Source organism: Chiloscyllium plagiosum, unplaced genomic scaffold, assembly GCF_037043375.1.
Source record: "Chiloscyllium plagiosum isolate Xiang-an unplaced genomic scaffold, Cpla_swu_hap1 HiC_scaffold_18, whole genome shotgun sequence".
Lineage (NCBI taxonomy): Eukaryota > Metazoa > Chordata > Chondrichthyes > Orectolobiformes > Hemiscylliidae > Chiloscyllium > Chiloscyllium plagiosum.
The window spans coordinates 91,841,526-91,865,233 of NW_028270156.1; the positions used below are offsets into that span (position 1 = coordinate 91,841,526).

General features: G+C 43.8%; 1 non-coding gene across 1 annotated transcript; it reads right to left on the reverse strand.

Moving 5' to 3' along the window:
- Positions 1–808: 808 nt before the first annotated feature.
- On the reverse strand, positions 809–881 carry trnar-ucg (transfer RNA arginine (anticodon UCG)). The gene has a single exon. It is a non-coding gene; the product is annotated as a tRNA-Arg (tRNA).
- Between the last annotated feature and the right edge of the window lie 22,827 nt (positions 882–23,708).

Genomic DNA, 23,708 nt, shown 5'->3' on the forward strand with positions numbered 1-23,708 from the left:
AGTGATGCTGGAAAAGCACAGCAGGTCAGGCTGCATCCGAGGAGCAGGAGAGTCGACGTTTCTGTTGCCAGTCATGCTCCGTTGCACAAACAATTTTCGTTTTTGGCTCAGATTTCCAGCACCTGCAGCTATTTGTTTTATGTTAACCTTCATAATGTTTTGGACAAAACCAATGACCTGCCAGCACGGAAAATCGGCAAAAGTACTGGTACACCAATATGTTTGCTGAACAATACAACCATTCCATGAGCGGGAATACGATCCGGGCCACGGTGCTGAGAATACCGAATCCTCACAAGTAAATAACAAGACAAGGCGATAGATACTATCGTACTTGGTGTAAATAAAACACCCTGTCTGAACATTTTCGTTGCAGATTTTTTTCAAATTGTCTTCGAAGATTTACAAAGTGGGAAAAGGCCATTCCGCCCGTGTGCATTGCGGCTAATCAGAGAGCCATCTATTCTAGTCGCAGTTTCGAACTTTGGCCCAAAGTCTCGTGTGTTCTAATGTTTCCAGGTCAAATGTCAATGAGGTTATCCTATGTTCTGACATGGCACAATAATGGGACAGAAGTATAACGAATTGTAACTCTTTTGAGAAACTCATGCTCATTTTCACCCACAGAGGGAGACACACCAGAAGATACCGCCAAACTGACGGAGGTGTCCGTTGTGGAGAGCTGGAATTTGAAATGGACAATAGGACAAATGCAAGCTTTACATGCGGAAGCACAGAGGCGATGTCCCGAAAGAACTTTACAGGGGAGCGTCAACGTATACCACGGTTAAAGCAAAACAGTCCCCCTCGAGCCAGGTAGGACTCGAACCTACAATCTTCTGATCCGAAGTCAGACGCGTTATCCATTACGCCACTGGCCCAAGAGACAAGCCTGCACTTGGCAGAATGTCGATATGTAATGCCATGGACTTTCACGGAATCAGAATTAAAAAGGTGAACAAGCACCGAAGATAATCACCAACATTGCTTCACTTCGAAGTTTCCAATTTTTGAAGCAGTGCCTTTCACTGGCAAAGGAGAAACATTTGTCCTCAGCTGCCTGCTTCAGGATCGCCTCCTTCTCTGCTGGAAGTTTCCATCGTTTTATTCACAGTCACGACGCGATGTCATGAGCCACTCCAGTGAAAAAGTGTCATGGTGTCGTCCAAACAAGACCCTGCAGATACTCAGCGAGAGACCTCGGGTCATTTCGAGCTCAGGATGTGGAATTAGACGAGATGCGTGACACCTTTTATTGGCGCCACCACTTCACTGCAAATTAGCGGCTCAAAACGAGCCGTTGTTGCATCAACTTGATTTGTACCTTCCTGTCGTGCTTTTGCGAAACAACATCAGATAGATCCCATCCGGCCCAGCTGACTTATCTATTTTCACACTCTGCAGTATGTTGTGGTTCTGTTCGCCGAGCTGGAAGTTTTTGTTGCAAACGTTTCGTCCCCTGGCTAGGGGACCTCATCAGTGCTTGGGAGCCTCCTGCGAAGCGCTTCTTTGATGTTTCGTCCAGTGTTTATAGTGGTCTGTCCCTGCCGCTTCCGTTTGTCAGTTTCAGCTGTCCGCTGTAGTGGTTGGTATATTGGGTCCAGGTCGATGTGTTTGTTGATGGAGTTTGTGGATGAATGCCATGCCTCTAGGAATTCCCTGGCTGTTCTATATCTGGCTTGCCCTATGATAGTAGTGTTGTCCCAGTCGAATTCATGTTGCTTGTTGTCTGCGTGTGTGGCTACTAAGGATAGCTGGTCGTGTCGTTTCGTGGCTAGTTGATGTTCATGCATGCGGATTGTTAGCTGTCTTCCTGTTTGTCCTATATAGTGTTTTGTGCAGTCCTTGCATGGTATTTTGTACACTACATTAGTTTTGCTCATGTTGGGTATCGGGTCTTAAACTACTGAACTTGTGCCTCACAACACACTTCACATTCAACAACCAGAATTACGAACAAATCAACGGAACACCCATGGGATCACCAATCTCGGGACTCATAGCAGAGGCAGTTATGCAAAGGTGAGAACAAACAGTCCTACCACAAATTCAACCCAAACTCTGTGTCAGATATGTCGATGACACGTTCATAATCTTTAAAAACACGGAAATAGAAAAAAACACACCGGATCATCAACGCCACACTCACAGGAATCCGATTCACGAGAGAAGAAGAAAAGGATAGCCAACTCCCATTCCGAGACGTGATGGTACAGAGAACACCGAACGGAGAATTCACAACAAGGGTATACTGAAAAGCCACACACACAGACGAAGTCCTAAACTATGAAAGTAACCACCCCAACACACACAAACGAAGCTGCATCAGGACACTATTCAAAAGGGCCACAACACACTGCAGTACACCAGAACTGCAAAAAGAAGAAGAGGAACACCTATACAAGGTATTCGCCAAAAACGGAGACCCGCTCAACTTCATCAACAGATGCCTAAGAGAATGACCACGGAACGAGGACAGAGCACAACCAAAAGGAGTAGCCACACTACCATACATCAGGAACATCTCAGAACTGACAGCCAGACGACTGCGACCCCTAGGACTCATAACGGCACACAAACCAACAACCACGCACAGACAACAACTCACCAGAACGAAGGACCCGATACCCAACATGAGCAAAACTAATGTAGTGCTCAAAATACCATGCAAGGACTGCACAAAACACTATATAGGACAAACAGGAAGACAGCTAACAATCCGCATACATGAACATCGACGAGCCACGAAACGACACAACCAGCTATCCTTAGTAGCCACACACGCAGGCAACCAGCAACATGAATTTGACTGGGACAACACTACTATCATAGGGCAAGCCAGACAGAGAACTGCCAGGGAATTCCTAGAGGCATGGCATTCATCCACAAACTCCATCAACAAACACATCGACCTGGACCCAATATACCAACCACGACAGCGGACAGCTGAAACTGACAATCGGAAGCGGCAGGGACAGACCACTATAAACACCGGAGGAAACATCAAAGAAGCGCTTCGCAGGAGGCTCCCTAGCACTGATGATGTCGCCTAGCCAGGGGACGAAACGTTTGCAACAATAATTTCCAGCTCGGCGAACAGAACCACAACAACGAGCACCCGAGGTACAAATCTTCGCACAAACTTTGAACTCTGCAGTATTTCGAATATCTCTTCCTTGTGAACCTCAATCTCTTCTAGTCTAGACGCAAGTATCTCTATACCTTCCTCGCCAACATTTTCATTTTCAATTGCGAATACTGTCGAAAAATATTTATTTAGTGCTTCCCCGATCTCCTCTGACTCCACACACAACTTCCCACTATTATCCTTGATTGTCCCAAATTTAACTCTCGTCATTCTTTCATTCCAAACATACCTATGGAAAGCCTTAGGGTTAACCCTGAACCTATCTGCCAACAACTTCACATGTCTCCACCTGGCTCTTCTCAGCTCTCTTTATAGGTCTTTCCTGATATCGTTGGAACCCTCGAGCGCTCTAACTGAGTTTTCACATTTTATCCTAACATAAGACTTCTTGGTCTTCTTGACCAGGGATTCCATTTTCTTAGTAAACCACGGCTCACGCGTTCTATATCTTCCTCCCTGCCTGACAGGTACATACTTATCTAGGACACACAGGAGCTTTTCCTTGAATAAGCTCCACATTTTAATGTGCTCAGCCCCTGCAGTTTCCAACCACATTCTACGCTTCCTAAATCTTACCTCGATACATCGTAATTTCCCTTCCACCAGCTGAACCTCTTGCTCCGTGGAGTACACCTATCCCTTTCAATCACGAAAGTAAACCTGAGAGAATTGTGATCGCTGTCTCCAAAGTGCTCACCTACTTCCGAATCTAAAACCTAGCCAGGCTCGTTACCCAGTACTAAATCGAAAGTGGCTTCGTCCCTTGAAGGCATGTCTACATACTGAGTCAGGAGGCCCTCCTGCACACACTGGGCAAAAACTGACCCATCTATAGTACTCGTACTGTCGTGATCCTAGTCAATATTTGTATTTTTTCTTGAGTGTTCCAGAGTTGTTCATTGTCCCAAAGTCCAGATGAAGTTTGCATTCCTCACGAACGTGAGCGAGAATTCTTTCAATGTCTCAGATCAGTTCCTGTCCCAATAACATCAGAGTCAATGTCCCGTCCTCGACTCGGTCGGAAAGTTCACACATCTTCATCCTCCTCTGATTCCATTTCCCAAAGAGTTTCTCAAGATTTCCAAAGCTGGAGCCTAAATTATATGGTTTGCTTCCTAAACATTTTTCCAACTGCCAACTGAAAATATTTTCACAGTATCTCTTCACAATCCTCTGGCTTGCACCATGTCCAGGGATGAGAAGTCCCGTTTGGTGGAGAGATTCCCGAGGCTGGTGAGTTTCACTTTGGAACAAAGTTGGTTAAGTGGCAATTTCCTGCGGTTGTTTGTAATGACCGGAGAGGGAGCGGTGGGGAATGAGCACTTTGACGAGCAGGAGGAAGTGTTGCCACTGACCCGAGTCAGAGAACAGAGGACATGGATTAAAGGAACCTAATGAAAAGCAGCACTTCTGCTTAGGACGTTCAATAAAAACTGCAGAAACCCGATGTGTCGAGCAGTGTATCTGGAAAGAGAAACAGAGATAATGATTTAAATATGGAACGTTTCTGATGAAGAACTCGAGTTTTCCAAGTCTAATCAAATTACTGGCCTGGTTTGCAAAATAGGTTTTCGGAACTTTGAGCGAAAATTATTCCAGCAGGAAAGTATTCTTACGTAGTCAGCAGGATCGAACCTACGTGGGAAAACCCCAATGGATTTCTAATCCATCGCCTTAACCACTCGGCCATGACTAAAGACGGCGCCGGAGGGTTGAGAATTGACTAAATCAGCCGTGATCTCATTAAAAGCTCTTGCTGACTTGATGAGCTAAATGCTTCCATCTCCTTTCATACCTTTGCTGTCATTTGTAAGGTGCGAGACACCAATGTAAAAGAAGAAAAGCACAAAGGTAGGAAAAGATATTTGCAGCCAAACTGAGTCAAAATTATTTATTGAAAGGAAAATCACACTTGGCAATTTGCTAGATCTCTTTGCGAACATGACCAGCAGAGGTAGGCAAGGGAGCTATTGATCTGAGTATTCTTGGACCTGAAGCAAACAAATAGTGACATATTCATTTCTTTTTCTGGCGAACGAAATGTTCTTTCCTGATGGTTACAATGAAAGAGATGGTTCCCAATAAAAGACAAACATTAAGTCGCATCTCGATATATTTCAATGTGATACGATTCATTTTCAGTCCCTAATTACCCCAGAGATGGACGGGGTGAGTTACTTTTCTTCACGCTTCAAATCCTCAGCGTGGAGGTACAAACATGAAACCGCTAGAGATGGAGTTCTTGCATTGGGAACCAGCGACACTGAAGGAACGATGTAAAAGTGAGGACTACAGATGCTGGAAACCTAATTTTAGATCAGAGTGATGTTGGAAAAGCACAGCAGGTCAGGCAGCATCCGAGTAGCAGGAAAGTCGACATTTCTGTTGCCAGTCTTGCTGCGTTCCGCAAACAAGTTTCGTTTTTCGCTCAGATTTCCAGCTACTGCAGCTATTCGTTTTATGTTAACCTTCATAATGTTTTGGACAAAACCAAGGACCTTCCAGCATCGGAAAATCGGCAGAAGTACTGGTACACCGATACGTTTGCTGAACAATGCAACCATTCCATGAGCGGGAATACGATCCGGGCCACGGTGCTGAGAGTACCGAATCCTCACAAGTAAATCTTCACACGAACATTTTCGTTGCAGATGATTTTCAACTTGTCTTCGAAGATTTACAAAGTGGGGAAAGGCCATTCCGCCCTTTGTGCATTGCGGCTAATCAGAGAGCCGTCTATTCTAGTCGCAGTTTCCAATTTTGGCCCAAAGTTTGGTCATGGTGTCATGCAGAAACTCAGCGAGTTCACTCAGACATTTTTGTGTGTGCAGAAGGATTTGTCACATTTAAGGCAAATGCAATGGCATCCCGAATGGGTATATAGACAGGAAGCGTTCGGAGAGATTAGGAACACATTTTGGCAAATATGGTTCAATTAATTTCGGTTATCTGTTCAGCAGGGACATGTTCGATAGTAGGGTATTTTTCCGTGCTCGGCTTTGTTGATGTGCTCCCGCAGCTGACACCAGTCTTAATGGACCATTTGCAAAAAAATGCACTCTGTTTGTTAGGCAGTAAGCGCGTTTGCCTTTCTTTCTGGAGGGTGGATGGGACGAGTTGACCAAGCGATGAGGGTCTTTCCGGACTTTTGCTGCCAATGACCATTCGTTTGGCACCTTCCCAACTTTGCCATCAAAGAGTTTGGCTGAAGAATAATACCGCACGTATAATGTTACCCCGCTCAGCTCTCCAACGAATCCAGAAACTGACAACTCTTCATGTGGAACAGAAGCAAAACAGAAAGGGTGGACCATTGCCAGACACACCGAAGCATGCATGCTGCCTTTGTTGCAGTGCAAGCCGATTACGTCATGAACTGCTCAGAGAAACGGCAGCGAGACAATTCAGGACATATTGGAGATTTAGTGCATTGCCAAGTCACAGGAAGTGCTCAACAAACATAAAACAAAACGGAACAGCAATAATCCATGAAAAATGAAGTTTACCAATTGCACTCGTGATGAAATTAGGTCAACAATGCGCTGATGACTCCATCTGATCGAGAGGACCAATCACCAGCCCCCTTCACCAGGACAGTAATGAATGAAATGCGAGAAATACAAAAAACATTTCTCATCGCGATTGCCAACCTTTTCGCCACTGCAACAACAAAAACGGCGAGCAGATACAATGCAGAATCTGGTTTCGTATCAGCAATGAAATAGTAATATCCATTCACTTTCAGTGAAAACGGTGAACAAAGGAAATTGTCTGAAATATAAATACCCAGCGCAGGCTGCTTGGTTCCCCGATTATACTGCTGCACAGACTTTCATATTTAAAGGTACCTTTCAAGGAGAGTGTTTGTGGCTGTCCATATGACAATGGAAATTGTTGCCCTCGTTCTCACTGCCATTATTGATCGTGTTGGGTTTGGCATCCTCACCTTGCACGCGGGAGTTCAGTGTACAATTCTCTGCTGTGAAATATCGGAGTGCTTTGGAGCAGAAAGATGCGAAGCTCGTCTGCTTCATGGAGATGTTGTTGGAATGTTTTGCGGTGCTGGGAAGTGGGATCCTCACAGTTCTGGGTAACATCCTCAGGGTTGCAGAGCCTGTTGTGAAGCCTACTGTCCTGTGGCGGTTGGAATTGATTTAGTTTCAGTGCCGCTGGGTCCAGTTGTTGGTGTTGCAGATTGGATCCTGATCAATGTGTCTATTGATGGAATCCATGGATGGGTGCCCTGCTTCTAGAAATTCTCTGGCTGCCTTCTGATTGCCATGTTCTATTACAGTTGTGCTGCTCTCGAGGATGCTTTCTGTCTGTACGTATAGCTACTCGGGACAGCTGGCCGTGCCAATTAGTGACGGCCACACAAACTCTTTGCCAAGAATATGTATCCCACAACTGCATTCCCAGATGTCTGGCACACTAAATTGTCAACTAGGATATGCCATAAAGCAATTGAAACACCATGCTTCCCTTTAATAAAATAAATTTCTGGAAATTGATAGCCAGACTCCTCTGAACACACGGATTTAGGACAGCACATCAACCAACAGCCTCGCTGAGGGAAAGCTCACCAGAAAACATTATCCAATGCCCATCTTGTGCAGGACAAATGTGGTTGTCAAGATTCCACGCAGGGACTGCACGAAACACTATATCGGAGAAACAGTCGGACAACTAGCGAGCTGCAATCATGAACTTCAGCCAGCCAGTATACGCCATGGGCAAATGTTCTTGTAGTTGTATGTAGGGCATTGAGTGTTTCTGATTCAGGGGCTTGTACCGTCTGTAGCACTGGTTAATTCCTTGTGTTGTAACTACTGTTAGAACATATGTAAAAATCGATTGCTCATTGAGATGTACATCCAAAATATTAGCCGAGAGAAGTATTTTGGTGGTTTTTCTGGTGCTGTTCCTGTCATGCCGTCTGGAACTGGACTTATTGTGTGCTTCCTGACGGTTCGGTGCATGCTTCCGTGATCGTATTCTGGGCAGAAACCTGCGTTTTAGCTTCGATAGCGTGCGTTTGCAAATCTGGTACACCTCCCTGTATTTTGTTATCTCTTATTGTGTGCAATAGCAACACGGCAAATTATTAATTTACATTGGAAGGTGACAAACGGAGGCGTGTGAAATGCCAAGGTATTAGTGACATTTATTAATTGGTTGCATATTACTTTGATTCAGGAGATAAGGATGTAAAACGTGTTTGTGTAGAAATGAGGACCAGTGAGGAAAGAAGTCATCCGCAGGTGTAGTTTACAAGTGCACTCGCAGTAACCACTCTGTACAAGAAACAAATACTACATGTGAGTGATAAAAGATGGCAATAGTTACGGGTGATCTTAGTTTCCAATCTCCCACTCACGGTTCAATGGTAAAAAAAAAGTTTGGATGACAATAATCAATAAATCATGTCTGTCCCAGAGAACAACGCGAGCCATATTTTGGTCATCGATTAGTTTACAGCTGACTTAGTCTCTGTCTTTTCTTGGAAACCATCTCCTTTGTTGTGACCATCAGGAAAGATATTACTTTTGACATAAAGAAAATGAAGATTATGTCACTAATTTTTGTTTGTTTCATGCCCAAGTACAATCAGACGACCTTGATCAACTCTGCTAGTCATGCTAGCAAAGAAATCTGGAAACATGCCAAGTGTGATTTTTCGCTCAATAAATAATTTTGATTCAGTTTGATTGAAACCACCTCACCCTAAAGTTGTGCTTTTCTTCTTTTAAAATGGTGTCCGGTATCTTCCAAATGACGGCAAAGATATGAGAGCAGATGGAAGCAATTTAGCCGATCAAGTCTGCGACAACATTCAATGAGATCATGGCTGATTTGGTTAATTCTCAACCCCCGTTTTAATCCTCATCTCCGTGATGCTCCATGTCTGTCTATCACAGCCTTGAATACACCTCGCCTTCACAGCCCTCTGTTCTTAGGAAACCCACAGATTTGCTACCCTCTGAAAGAGTGAATATCCTCCTTATTATTTTCTTAAATGTTTGATCCCTTCATCTGTGAGAACGCACTCTCGTCCCAATTTCTCGCGGGTGTACATCAGAGCAGAATAAGCCCCTGAAGGTAGGTCTGCACTCTCCAGTGCCATTCCGTGTATTTGAAACATTTTCATATTTTGACCTCTGATTAAACATAGTAGACCTAATTTGCACATCAGATTTGCCAGTGGTGGATCTTTTCAAGAAGACTTCAATGAGCGTAATTCTACTGGCAGTGAATAGGGCTAGACAAATTAGATTACTGACAGTGGGGAAACAGGCCCTTCGGGCCAACAAGTCCACACCGCCGTGCTAAAGCACAACCCACCCATCCCCCTACATTTACCCCTTACTTAACACTACGAGCAATTTAGCGTGGCCAATTCGCCTGACCTGACCTGCACATCTTTGGACTGTGGGAGGAAACCGGAGCACCCGGAGGAAACACACGCAGACACGGGGAAAGCGTGCAAACCCCACACAGTCAGTCGCCTGAGGCGGCAATTGAACGCGGGTTTCTGGCGCTGTCAGCCAGCAGTGTTTACCACTGTGCCACCGTGCCGACCTAATGCAAGGACATTTTTCTTTCGCGATCCAGTGCTGTGTTTATTCAACTCTCTGCACATGAAAATGGATCCTACCTATCCACTTTATCTCTCATCAATATGCGTGCAATTCAAATTGATGCGGCCATGACTACACGCGCGCAATGCTGTCTTAGTATGTCTTATGTAATGGAAAGTTCCAACCTGAAACACCAGGATTTGGCTTTCCTTGGCACCCCAGCATCCTCCTCCTTTCGAAAGCAAGAGAGTCTGACAGCGAATACTGGGGTACCAGGAAAAGCCAAATCCTGGTGTTTCAGGTTGGAACTTCCCGTTACATAAGACATACTAAGGCAGCATTGCACGCGTGTAGTCATGGCCGCGTGATACAGGTGATGGATTAGAAATCCATTGGGGCTTCCCTCCGCAGGTTCGAATTCTGCTGGCTCCGTTTTCAGTGATGTCATGCAGCACGAGTTTTCACTCACAGCTCAGAAATCTCGTCTCAACAACAAGACCAGTCAGTCGATTAGACTTCACAAACTCAAGTTATCAATCAAAAATGAAACACACTTAAAACATTATCTCCGTTTCTCTTTTCACACTTACTGCCAGACCCATTGAGATTTTGCAGTATTCTTTGAATGTACTGTGCAGAAGTGCTGCTTTTGAATAGATTCCTTTTACCGCAGTCCTCCGTTCACTAACTCTGGTCAGTGGCAACACTTCCCCTCGCTCGTCGAAGAGCCAATCCCCACCACTAATTTTCCCATCATTATAAATTGCCGCAGGAAATTGCTGACAAACCATCTTTGCTCCAAAGCGAAACTGTTTTCTGTGCAGCATCGTTTCGTTTTTCTAATGGGGCCAGGAAAATGTTTTCCAAACAGAAACCATTGGTATGACGAACGATAAAAAAAGTTTCTGCATTGCTTTAATGGTTAATGTAAAGAACTGTGGATTCTGGGAATCTGAAGCAAAGACAGAAACTGCTGTCGAAACTAACCAGTTTGGCAGTGCCTGTTGGAGATTACCGAGTTCTGATGAAGTTTTGAAATATTTGTCTCTGATTCTCTCTGAATAGACGCTGTAAGATCTGCTGATATTCTCTGGTATTTCTGTTCGTGGTTTTAACTGAATGCCTATTCCATTTATAAGGATGATACAACCAAAACCATCACAAACCAAAATTAAGAACTAACACCTCAGCATCTCACTCCACCGCAAGCCCAAGGATAACGACACGATACTGCACTTCTCCAGCTTCCACCCTAAATATATTAAAGAAGCCATACCGTAAGGAGAAGCGCTTCACCTGCACAGGAACCGCTCAGATGAGGAATAATGCGACAGACACCTAAAGGTTTTGAAGGATATCCTCATGATGATGGGGTACATGTTGAACTGATTGACCACCAAGTCCGGTGTGCCACAGTGAAAATCTGCTGCGAACTCGTCAGAAGACAGACAGAGGATGCGACTAATAGAGTATCTTTCATCGTCAGTACTTTCCTGGAGTTCAGCACGTTCTTCACAGGATTCAGCATGTCACCGATGAAGATGACCATCTCACTAAGAACATCTCCATGGCTTCAATTCTCACCTTCAAACACCCAGCAAAATTATAACATACGACCGTTTAAAGTACACTACTCAGCCTTCACATAGCATTAATCACAACACCACAGCACCATGCCTTCACAACCTTTGCAAGACATGGACACTACCATCACTCGTTAGTACACCACCCACCACGTACACGACAGGTACTCATGTGACTCAGGCAATGTTGTCTGTCACATATGCAGCAGGCAATGATACCACAAGATACCACAAGATACCCAGTAATGGTATATTGGCGAGACCATGCAGATGGTGTGCCAATGGATGAAAGGTAACGGCATAACAATTGCCAGACAGGATTATTCACACCCAGTCGGGGAAGAGTTCAGCAATCAAGGACATTTGGTTTTCAATCTTCGACTAAATGTCGGCCAAGGCGGCTTTCGAGATACACAACAACGCAAAATCGCCAAACAGAATTGGATCGCCAACTGCCTTCGTTGTGGTGATGGCATCAACCATGATATTCGGTTAATGTCACACCACATGTGACCCACCACACTGTTCTGTATCTGTGAAATCTTCCTTGTTGTTCTGTTTTCACACCATCCCCGTGACATGTTGTTATTGTCTCTCTACCTTAATCACTTTGTTCAATATTGGCTAACTGATAATTTGGGTCAGACTCGCAGCATGCAACTCGAGCCAAAGAAAAATCAGAAGAACTGGGGATGCTGTAAACCAGGAGCAAGGGCAAGGGTTACTGGATGGGGTGGGGGAACGGGAATGGGGCATCGTGGCGAAGGGGGAAGGTGCTTCGCTGGTCTTGGGACATCTGTGGAGGAACATGAGAGTTAATGTTTCGGAGCTGGTGTCCCTTCCTCTGGTGTTTTTGTTGTGGAGCGGTTTTCCAGTTGCTTCTGTTTCTGTTCCATGTCATCCCAGTGCCTTGATATGTCTCCAGTACGACTTTATTTTAACGGTTTGTAATTATCCCTCTGCCTCACTTTGTTGGATCATAGGTCAACCATTCTGTTGGCACTCAGTTATTGACACATTACTCACACTGTCTGATACTCTTGTTCACTTGCAGAGACTAAGTCTTTGACACTCCGCTCCCACAATTTGCCTGATATTTTGATCTGTCTGCCCTTGATCTCTATTCCCTTAAATTGAGTGTTCTGTGTTATTCCCTCCCACTTCACCTAACGAAAGGGCTCTGGTCCGAAATCTTGTTATTTCAAATAAACATGTGCATCTATAACCTGGTGTGATTTCTGAATTGGTCCATCGCAGTCCAAAACCGCAACCTCCACAGCAGGTACACGGAAACACCACCACACGCACGTTCCCCTCCACACTATGTTCAAGTTCAAGCTCCTGTTGCCGCATGTAATTCTGAACTTGTTGTTGTTCGTGATGAAATCTTAAGGTTCAAGCGGTTCTTTTGCAATGTATGTACTTTGGAATGTGGTTCAATTTCAAAGAAAAACATACTTCAAGGGACGATATATGCTTCAAAGCTTTGCCTGAGTTGTTTAAATGTCATTTATCTTGAACCCAGTGAGCTGACGGAAGAATAAACATGCTTTGCACTTCTACCACACGGTGCCAGGGACCCAGTTCAATTCCAGCCTGTGTCGAATGTCTGTATGGTGCTTGTACTCCTCCCATGTGTGCGTGAGTTTTCCTCCCACATTATGAAAGCTGTGTAGTTTCGGTAGGATTGCCAAATGGAAAAATACCCAACTTGTCCAGGTATGTGGACTTCAGGTTATTTCGCTGTGAGAAACTGGAAGTGGATCGATTCGGAAGTGGTTATTGTTGGGATAATCTTCACTGCTTTGGTGTGGGCTTGATAGACCGAACGGCCTACTTCCACACAATTGGGATTTTATGAAAATTATTGCGATCGTGCGATTTTCCAGACAGTCCGAAAGATAAATAATGTTTCCAGGTGTCGTTTTCAATGTCTGCAAACGATATTCCAATTCTCACACAGGAGCTACACCTCGAAGTCTGCACTTATGCAATTTAAAGTTGTGCATTCAGTGTTCACGCTTCGGAAATCACAGCTTTTTACCATTAAGATCAAATCTTGTGTTTCTTAATTTATATCATAGACAGTCAAATTAGTCTCATTTATCTACATTTAATGCATGTACTTCAAACTGATTGGAATGGTAACTTCTCAGATTCAGGTTCATTTTGATCGTGGATAGGTAGATGACAACCACTCTTCCCATCATCCCAAGTGATTTGCAAGGCATCGATCACCAACGCTGAGCCGTGCTGCTCCCTGGGAGAGAGTGAAGCACGGTGATGGCCTGTTCGGTGACATCATACATGTATTTGTCTCCAGTTAGTTTCTATGCCGTAGGACTGACAACGAGGGGAAGTTCGAAGGCAAGAGCTGATTCTGGGAGGGGAAGCCTCTTGAAGAGGTTTTGGCAGTATCTGAGAGACTTTCCAAACTTCAAACAGGCAAAGTCATTGAATAAAATCTCGGGGGATGCCTTCTAACAGGAGAATGGTGAAACCGAAAATATATAACATAGCCTAAATGAAGATAAATACCGCAATCTTAGCAGGACGAATGGTAAGAAGAACATATTTGATTGAGGACTTCCGGCTGAAGCCTGTAAGTAGCGCAGCTTAGTCAGCTGCTCATAAATGATGATAAAACATCTATCCTTTAACTGATCACCTTCAGCCACGTGCTGGAGTATGTCGAATCTACTTATGTCTACCTTTTGCTACAAAATGGCTATGGAGACGTGTATGTCTTTGATATCAGGCTTATTCGGAAGAATGGCTCCACTAAGGTTTGAAGTTAGCTTTCGTGATTCGTTGGTGAGCACTGCTGCCTTACAGCATGAAGGACCTGGATTCGATTCCAGCCTCAGGCGACCGTTTAGAGTTTGCATATTCTCCCTGTGTCTGCGTGGGTTTCTTCGAGTTACTCCAGTTTCCTAGTCCAGTCCAAAGATATGCAGGTTAGATAAATTGGATATGCTAAATTGTACCTCGTTCTCCAGAATGTGTTGGACAGGAGCAGTGCAAAGTAGTAGGGAAGGGAAATTGCTGTGGGTGGAATACTCCTTAGAGGTTGTGTGTGAACTTGTTGGGCCTAATAACCTGTTTCCGCACTGTAGGGATGGTATGATTCTATTTCATAACGTCAGTACTTGAACAGTGTAAGGCATAGTACAACTCAGCAGCTTGCTAGTAAAATAGTGAATGGTGGATTCACGCTAATTATCTGTGTCAAAGTTAACTGGCAAGTGTTCATTTCAATTCGAATTGACGACTATGCAAATTTAATTGAAACAGAATCATGGCTGGAAAATACTTCCAGTGAAAATGCATCACCAAATTCAACATTTCTATTCATGGCAAGTTGCTGACTCAGCCGATCTCAAATGTCTGATTACATGAATCTGCTGTAAGAACACAGGGATACATATTTCCAAACTGCTCCTCTCAACTCTGTAGCTTAAGCGTTACATTTTTGTGAAGGTTTTCTACCTCCCAGTAAGTGTTGGCCTTCTAACAATTGAGTTTGACAAAGTTTATTTGAACAATTCATTAAACTATTTGGATGTTTTGAAGTGGGGGAGGAGAGCAACCCTCTGATCCACTGGGACAGTGAAGGACTGACTGAAGGAATACCTATCCAATTGTGATGTTTAGTAGCTTGCAAGGGAACATACAGATAATGATTTTCCCATTCGTTTACTTCATTTGTCTTTAGGACGATAGTAGTACTAGAGTTCGAGTGTGCTGTCAAATGGAAATTGTTGATGAATCAAAAAGCTGCGACAATGGTGAATGGATTGAAATTATACATAAAGTGCCAATCGAACTGACTCAATTGCCATGGAATGGAACTCAGCCGGCGTCGTAGCAACTGTGAAAAGTGTCAGAGAAGTAATGTTTCTTGTCCTACATGTCCTCTCTTCAGTACTGTTCTGAAGAAGAGTCATTTTGGCCTCAAAACGTTAACTGTATTTCTCTCCAAGTATGCTGTTAGGGTTGCTGAACCTCTCCAGCACTTTCTACTTTCATTTCAGTTATTAAATGTCCGCAGCATTATCCTTTTGTACGAATGTTTCATAATGGCGCTGTCCAACATATTGAGGTATGTTGTCGATATATTTGTTCAGTCAATCGGGGAGTATTCCATCACACACTTGACGTGAGCCTTCTCGGTATTAGAGAAGCGATTGGAGTCAGAAAGCCCATGACTGATGGAAGTTTTCTTGCCATCTGGCCTGCTCTTGTAGGGAGGACAGTTCATTTTGGGGTTAATAGTAACTCCCAGAATGTTGATCGTTGAAGACTAGGTAATGGCAACACCATTGAATTTCCAGAGGTGTTGATTAGATTATCTTAATCAGGATGTGTGAAATTCATTTCACTTGTCTGCCCAGGCCTTCACATTGCCAGAAGTCTGCTGCATTGTGAAATGGAATGCTTCAGGAGTTGAGGAGTTAAGAATGCGGCTGAACTCTGGACATTTATTAACGAACAGAACCTTGAATAATTCCTGACGTGAGGTCCTGGAGTTTAGATAACTGACCTGCAACAACCAATCCAGTTTCTGTGCGTCTGGAGTCACATGTATCTTGGAGCAAATAAGAATAGCAGCTTTACTTCCCTAAGGGGTAGAGGCAAATCGGAAGGGATATTCCATGGTAGGTTGTAATGGGTTAAAGGCATTAGACATAGAATTTCAACTTAGAATTCATGGCATCTATCGTTGCAGGGTTTGAATTAGGTATCTGATATCAATTCTGGAATATCTTCATGTGAGCTGATTATCATTTACTGACGAGCAATTCTTCTCCAAAACTGGGATTAAGCTTGTTATTAAGCTTCTTCATTTCTCAGAAACTTGAATAAAAAACAAACAAAAAAATGTGAGCAATGCTCCACTCTCAGTCTCCACAAGCTGCTTACACACAGTACAATGCAACACCTTTGGTGATGCATCAACTCAGATTTTCAAACAAGGAGCTTGTCAGTTGCCTGAAGGGAGAGATAACGTCGCACAGAAAACTGCATCAAACAATTCAAACATGTGGAGAAGGTGATCCTCACTATCCTGGTCTTCATTGGCGTTCCTTATAAGGCATTATGACAATTTCACTTGTTTTCGTCTGCTGCTGATCTGCTCTTTGGTTTTAACTTTTGAACAATAAAGTCTCCAATTCACTGACAGGTTTCCTTATTTAGACACAGGAAGTGCGATATCAGTTCACTGAGCAGTAGTCTCCTTACAATTCTCCAGTGATAGAGACTCCCGATGTCACTGCAAATGCAGAACTTCCTAATCTCTGTGTTCTGCCACCCGTTCCGGTTTCATACCGTTTGTAGGTATGGTAAGAAATCAGGCAAGCCAGTTGCAAAAATAGGTCAACGGAAGTGAAACATTAACTCTTGCTATCCCACAGATGATGTAAGACATGCTGAGCCATTTCTGTTTCTGATATACAAATGAAGCCTGTTTTTGGGACAACTTTGAATGTTAAGTGGTGACCTGAGAGAAGTAATGCAAGACACTAAAATGAAGCGATAAACTGTTGCAGTTCGCTGTGGATTCTGCAATGAGTCTGAAAATGAGGTTCAGAGTATTCAGGACAGATGTTAGTGAGCACTTCTACACACAATATTTGGGAGAGGTTTGGAACTCACTTCTACAAACGACAGTAGATGCAGGGTTTTTATTTTGGTTGCCAGAATCAACCCTGTGATTGTTTACATCTATCTCTAAGGACAATAGCAGCAGAAACAAGAGAAAACTGTGACCTCAAATCACCTATCAGGGATCTCGCCTTTCTGAGTTGGAAGTATCTAGCTATTCCTAAATCCTGGAACTCCCTCGCTAACAGCATTTTGGCTGTACCTCTATGTTAAGTTCGCTAAAGTTTCTGTACAGGAGCTCATCATCTCAATCACTAGAGTAATTAGGGATGGGCAGTGAATCCAATGCCATTGAGTGACGTGTGTATGCCACTAATGAGTTTCGAACATCTGCAAGTTCTACGTGTTCGCCCACAAGCGATCGGGAGAAGGGAGTAGTGGAGCAGGGCGTTTGCGTAAAGTGAAAGGCAATGATGACTGGAGGGCGTGAGGCTGTAAGTGAGAGAGGAAATGGTGATGCAAGGCTCACTGTTGGTGTTAATGGGTCAGCCAATACTGGCCACTGTTTACACTGACCTACACAACATTGCTGATCAATTCACCACAATGATACTGTTCTCTTGGCGTTGTATTCCCTCTGTGCATATTAACGTGGTTAATGGGCCCGAGAGGATGGACGTATCTTCTTTATCCTGTCGGCTAAAACAGATGAATATATCAGTTTGAAATGAACGCAATACGAGATTGGCTCTTTCTGTGCATTTGCACTGGAGAATGTCCAGGTGTGAACGTTTCTTTTCTGTATCAGCAGAGGTTAGTTTAAATTCTTATGGAGCAACTTTAATAAAGTAACAAATGTCCAAGTTACTGTGATTGAACAGCTAATTAAATACACATATGGATTTGAACAGCATCTTCTGCGCTGACACCGTTGATGAATTAGTTAAAGCTCCTGGTGATAACGAGACTAGTATGGTGTCACATCCTGGCGTTGCATGTCTTGTACATTGAAGGATCGTTGCTTAGACTTCTTTAAAATGCTGTATTGTTGATCCACCATACCGAAAGAGCATGCTTCTTGTGTTTGAGCTCAGCGCATTTTTATTTCGTGTTACCACGTCCTGCCGCCTGCTGTGGCCCCATTAGTCAATATAGATCCTGCTAATTCAACGGAAAGATTCTTTACTTTGTTCCACAAGGACGTTTCAGTTAACAGTCGAATGCGCTGAAACTTCCAACCTAATAAATTCGAAGATCCCCTAAAGCAGTCCGTGACTGAATTCCAAATTCAATGTGCCATTCCCTGAACGACTATTGTCCTCTATCAGTTTTACTTTTCCAAATGAAAGACTGAACCATTCATTATGGAGACATTTTAACAGTCTGATACCCCCAAGTCAGACACACCCATGTCACTGGGAACCAGCTCACCTCCATCAGGAATAATCTCCTTTTTTGCCTCTCAGTGCCTTGTGTGTTCCAGAGATTTTCATTGTCGCAGAGTCCAGATGAAGTCTCTATTCCCCATGTACAAGGGTGAGAATTATTTCAATGTCTCAGACCAGTTCCTGTCCCGACAACGTCAGAGTCAATATTCTGGCCTCTGCTCGGTTTGACAGTTCACCCTTCTGCATTCTGATTCCACTTCCCAAAGAGTTTCTCAAGATTTGCAAAGCTGGTGCCTGGATTGGTTTGGCTCCTTAACAATTTCCAACTGCCAATTGACAATATTTTCACAGTAAAGCTTCGGAAACCTCGGGTCTGCACCATGTCCAGTGATGAGAAGTCCCGTTTGGTGGAGAGATTCCCGAGGCTGGTGAGTGTCACTTTAGATCAAAGATGGTTAAGTGGCAATTTCCTGCGGTTGTTTGTAATGATGGGAGAGGGAGCGGTGGGGAATGAGCACTTTGACAAGCAGGAGGAAGTGTTGCCACTGACCCGAGTCCGTGAACAGAAGACAGGGATTGAAGGAATCTAATGAAAAGCAGCACTTCTGGTCAGGACGTCCAATAAAAACTGCAGAAACCCGATGTGTCGAGCAGTGTATCTGGAAAGAGAAACAGAGATAATGTTTTAAATATGGAACATTTCTGATGAAGAACTCGAGTTCCAAAGTCTAATTAAATTACCGGCCTGGTTTGCAAAATAGGTTTTTTGAACTTTGAGCGAAAAGTCGCCCAGCAGCAAGTCATTCATAGCGGAGTCAGCTGGATTCGGACCTACGCGGGGAAACCTGAATGGATTTTTAACCTATCACCTTAACCACTCGGTCATGAGTACTGACTAAAAAGCAGAGTTGAGCATGAACCAAATCAGCCATGATCTCATTGAAAGCTGTCGCTGACTTGATGGGCTAAATGCTTCCATCTCCTTTCATACCTTTGCTGTCATTTGTAAGGTGCGAGACACCAATGTAAAAGAAGAAAAGCACAAAGTTAGGAAATGATATTTGCAGCCAAACAGAGTCAAAATGTTGATTGAAAGGAAAATCACACTTGGCAATTTGCTAGATCTCTTTGCAAACATGACCAGCAGAGGTAAGCAAGGGAGCTGTTGATCTGAGTATTCTTGGACCTGAAACACAACAGAAATACGTCTCTTGGGTACTATTTTGGATGTATTTCTCAATGAGCTATCATGTTTTACACATGTTCCATCAGGAGTTACCTCACACAAGGAAGTAACCAGTGCTGCAGACGATCATATAATCCGAGTTCCAAGTCCCGGAGTCGGAGACACTCAGTGCCCTGTGTGTACCTACAAGGAACAGCTGTACATGGGGTTTACAGGGTAACAGAACTGCATGAATGCAGCTCGATGGTCGTCTGTCTGCTTCTCCTCTATAGTTTTCTGTGCAGTCCCTGCGTGCAATCTTGTCAACTATGTTTGTCCGGCACAAGATGGGCATTGGTCACTTGTCTCTGAGAGAGGCTGTTGGTTTATGTGTTGTCATAATTCCGAGTGTAAGGAGGAATCTGGTTGTAAGTTCCCAGGAACTTACTTCAATAAATGGAAGTGTGCTTTTTAACTTGCCGCGTGGCATATCCTCGCTGCGAAGTTGGTGCACTGCGAATCACGTTGAGGGACAATCCAATTTTGGCAAAGAATTTGTGTGGCAGTCACGAGTTGTCATGACCAGCTATCCCTAGTTGCAATACGGACCAATGGCAAGAACTACAAATTCGATTAGAGCAGCACAAGTTTAATGTGACAGGGCAAACAGAAGGCAGCCAGATTTCTGGGTGTAGGGCAATCACCCAAGGTACCTTTTCATATGAAAGTCTGTGCATCAGTAGAATCTGGGACCCAAGTAGTCTATGTTGGTTATTCATATTCCAGACAACTTGTGTTGTTCCCCGTTTACTCTGAAAATGAATGGACCTAGTCACTTCACGGTTATTTCGAACGAAGATTCTGCATTGAATCTGTTCGCCGTTTTTTGATGCTGTGGCGAAAAGGTGGGCAATCACGATGTGAAACGTTGCTATACCTTCATTTCCTTCATTATTGTCCTGGTGAGGGAGAAAGGTGATTGGCTCTGTCGATCAGATGGGGGCACCGGTGCTTTGATGGCCTAATTTAATCACGGATATAATTGGAAATGTTCACTTTTAATGGTTCGATGTTGTTCTTTTTTTTATATGATACTTGAGCACTTTCTGGGACTTGGCAATAAACTAAATCTCAAGTAGTTTTCGAATTGCCTCGCTGTTACTTGTGCACGCGGTTCATGTCAGAGACGACTCACAGTGCCTCACAAACAGCACTTAAGCTTCGGTGTGTCTGATCATGGTACCGCCTTTTCAGTTTTGATTCTGTTCCACGTTAAGAGCTGTCAGTTTTTGGATTCGCTGGAGAGCAAAGTGGGTAATGTGAAATGTGAGGTATTTTTCTTCAGCCAAAATCTTTGATGGCGAACTTGGGAAAGTGTCAAGAAGAATGGTCATTGGCAGCAAATATCCGGAAAACCTTCATCGCTGGATCGGTTGGGCCCATCCACCCTCCAAACAAAATAGCCAAACTCGCTGACTGAGTAACAAACATCATGCGTATTTTGCAAGTGGTGTATTCAAACCGTTTCCGGTGGCTGGAGAATCTCAGAGTTGTAGAGCATGGAAACAAATCCCGCGATCCAACTTATGAGGACCTGTAGGGATAATTCAGGGAGCTAGGAGAGAAATTAAAGAGGAGGACCTCAAAGGTAGTAATCTCGGGATTACTGCCGGTGCCATGTGACTGCCAGCATAGAATTGAATAAAAAAAGGCACGATGAACACGTGACTTGAGGAATGGTACTGCAGGGCGGGTTTCAGATTTGTTGGATTTTGCGACCAGTTTTGGGGAATGTGGGACTATAAGAAAATTAACGATCTACATCTGAACCAGACAGGAACGAATGTCCTTTCGGGAGTTTTTGCTACTGCTGTTGGGGAGGTTTTATACTAATGTGGAAGAGGGCTGCGAACCACACCATTAAGCAAGTCGGCAGTGAGGTGGAAACTGGAAATGCTAAGAATCAGGAAGATAGCATTAATAATGGGAAGAGTAGGCAGAGAGCAGATGAATGCAAAAGAACTGGTGGCCTGAAATGCATCTACTTTAATGCATGGAGAATAGACAGATGAACTTAGGGCTTAGGTTGGTGCCTGGGAATATGACGTTGTTGCGATCACAGAGATTTAGTTGAAGGAAGGGCATGTATGGCAACCAAATGTTCTAGGATATAGACGCTTCAGACGGGAAAGGGAGGGAAAAAAGGGGAAGGAGTTGCATTGCTGGTCCGGGATGATATCATGGCTGTGCGAAAGGAGGACACCATGTTGGGCTTGGGTCGTGAGACACTATGGATGGAGCAATGAAATAAGAAGGGTGAGATTAGATTTTTGGGGCTGTATTGCAGTGAGCGTGAGGTGTAAGAACAAAATAGTTAAACAGATCATGGAAAGACGTAGAGGCAATAATTTAGTGTTTATTGGAGATTTCCGTTTTCCCAACATTGACCGGGATACTCTTAGCGTCAGAGGTCTGGATGGGATACAATTTGTAAGAAGCCTCCAGGTGAGTTTTCTGGAGTGGTATATCAATAGTCCGACGAGGCAATAGGCTACATTGGAACTGATATTGGGGAATAAGCCACGGCTGGTGCTAGCAGTTGCTGTGGGTGATTTCTTTGAGAAGTGTCCAATATTCTGTAAGTTTTAGAATACTCATTGACAAAGATGAGAGTGGTCCTGAGGAAAGAGTACTAAACTGTGCCAAAGCTAATTACATCAAAATTATGCAGGAGGTCGGAAATGTGGATTGGAAACAGCTATTTGTAGGAAGGTCCACATTTCATATGTGGCAGGCTTTCAAAGATAGGTTAAATATAGTGCAGGATAGGCATGTCCCGTTGAAGGCAAAGGATTCGAAAGGCAATATTCGTGAACTGTTGATGACAGGACAATTGTACGACTCACCAAGAGGAAAAGGCAAGCATACATAACGCCTCGGCAGCTAAGAACATAATGGTCCCTGGAGGAACATGAGAAGAGTAGGACAAGTCTTAAACGAGGAATGAAGGGGGTTAAAAGGGGTCATGAAACAACTTCACGCGAGCACAATTGAGGAGAATCCTAAAGCCTATTATTCATATATAAGAAGTAAACGGGTAACCAGAGAAAGGATTGGTCCACTAAAGGAAAATGAACGAAGGCTGTATGTCGAATCTGAGAGATTGGGTATGATTCTGAATGATTATTTTGCATCAGTGGTCACTGAGGAGAGGAACATGGTGAATGCTGAGTCTCGAGTAAGACATTTGATTAGTCTGGATCATGTTGACAGAAGTAGGGAAGCTGTGTTGGGCAGGCTAGTGGTAATTAATGTGGACAAATCCCCAGGAACGGATGGGATCTATCCCTGGTTCCTGAGTGAGGTGAGAGAGGAAATAGTTGGGGCCCTGGCAGATATCTTCGTGGCATCCTTCAGCACAGGTGAGGTTCTGGCTGACTGGAAAGTTGCTCATATTGTCCCCTGTACAAGAAGTATATAGGGATATTCCGGATAACTACAGAACAATGGGCCTAACATCAGTGTTGGGAAAGTTGCTGGAGAAGGTACTGAGGGATAGGATTATTCATATTTACAAAATAATGTGCATATCAGTGAGAGGCATAGAGTTTTTCGGGGAAGTGCCCAAGTTGATAGATGAAGGAAAGGCTGTTGATGTCACATACATGCACTATAGTAAGGAGTTAGATAAGGTAACCAAATACAGAACGTAAAGTAACATGGTGTGCAGGGTGTTCTAGACAAGTGGATAAAGAATTAGTTGAGCAATAGGAGACATAGAGTGGCAGTTGAATGAGTTTCGGGAAATGGAGAAAGATGAGCAGTAGTGCTCCACAGGGGTCAGTGTTGTGGCCACTTTTGTTTGTGATATACATAAATGATCTGGAAGAGAGCACTGTTGGAATGATCAGAAAGTTTGCAGATGACACGAAGATTTCTGGACTAGCAGAAAGTATAAGTGACCGTTAAAGAATACAGGAGGATATTGATATACTGGAAATTGGGCGTAAAAGTGGCAGCTGGAGTTCAAAACAGACAAATGTGAGGTGAGACATTTCGGTTAGTCTAATTCTAGATGGGGTTATACAATGAACGGAAGAGCTTTGGGAAAAAAAAAGTTGATGGACAGAGAGATCTGTGAGTACAGGCCCATTATACACTTAATGTTGCTGCACAGGTGGATAGAGTCGTCAAGCAGGCATTTAGCATGCTTGGCTTCATTGGATGGGGTATTGAATA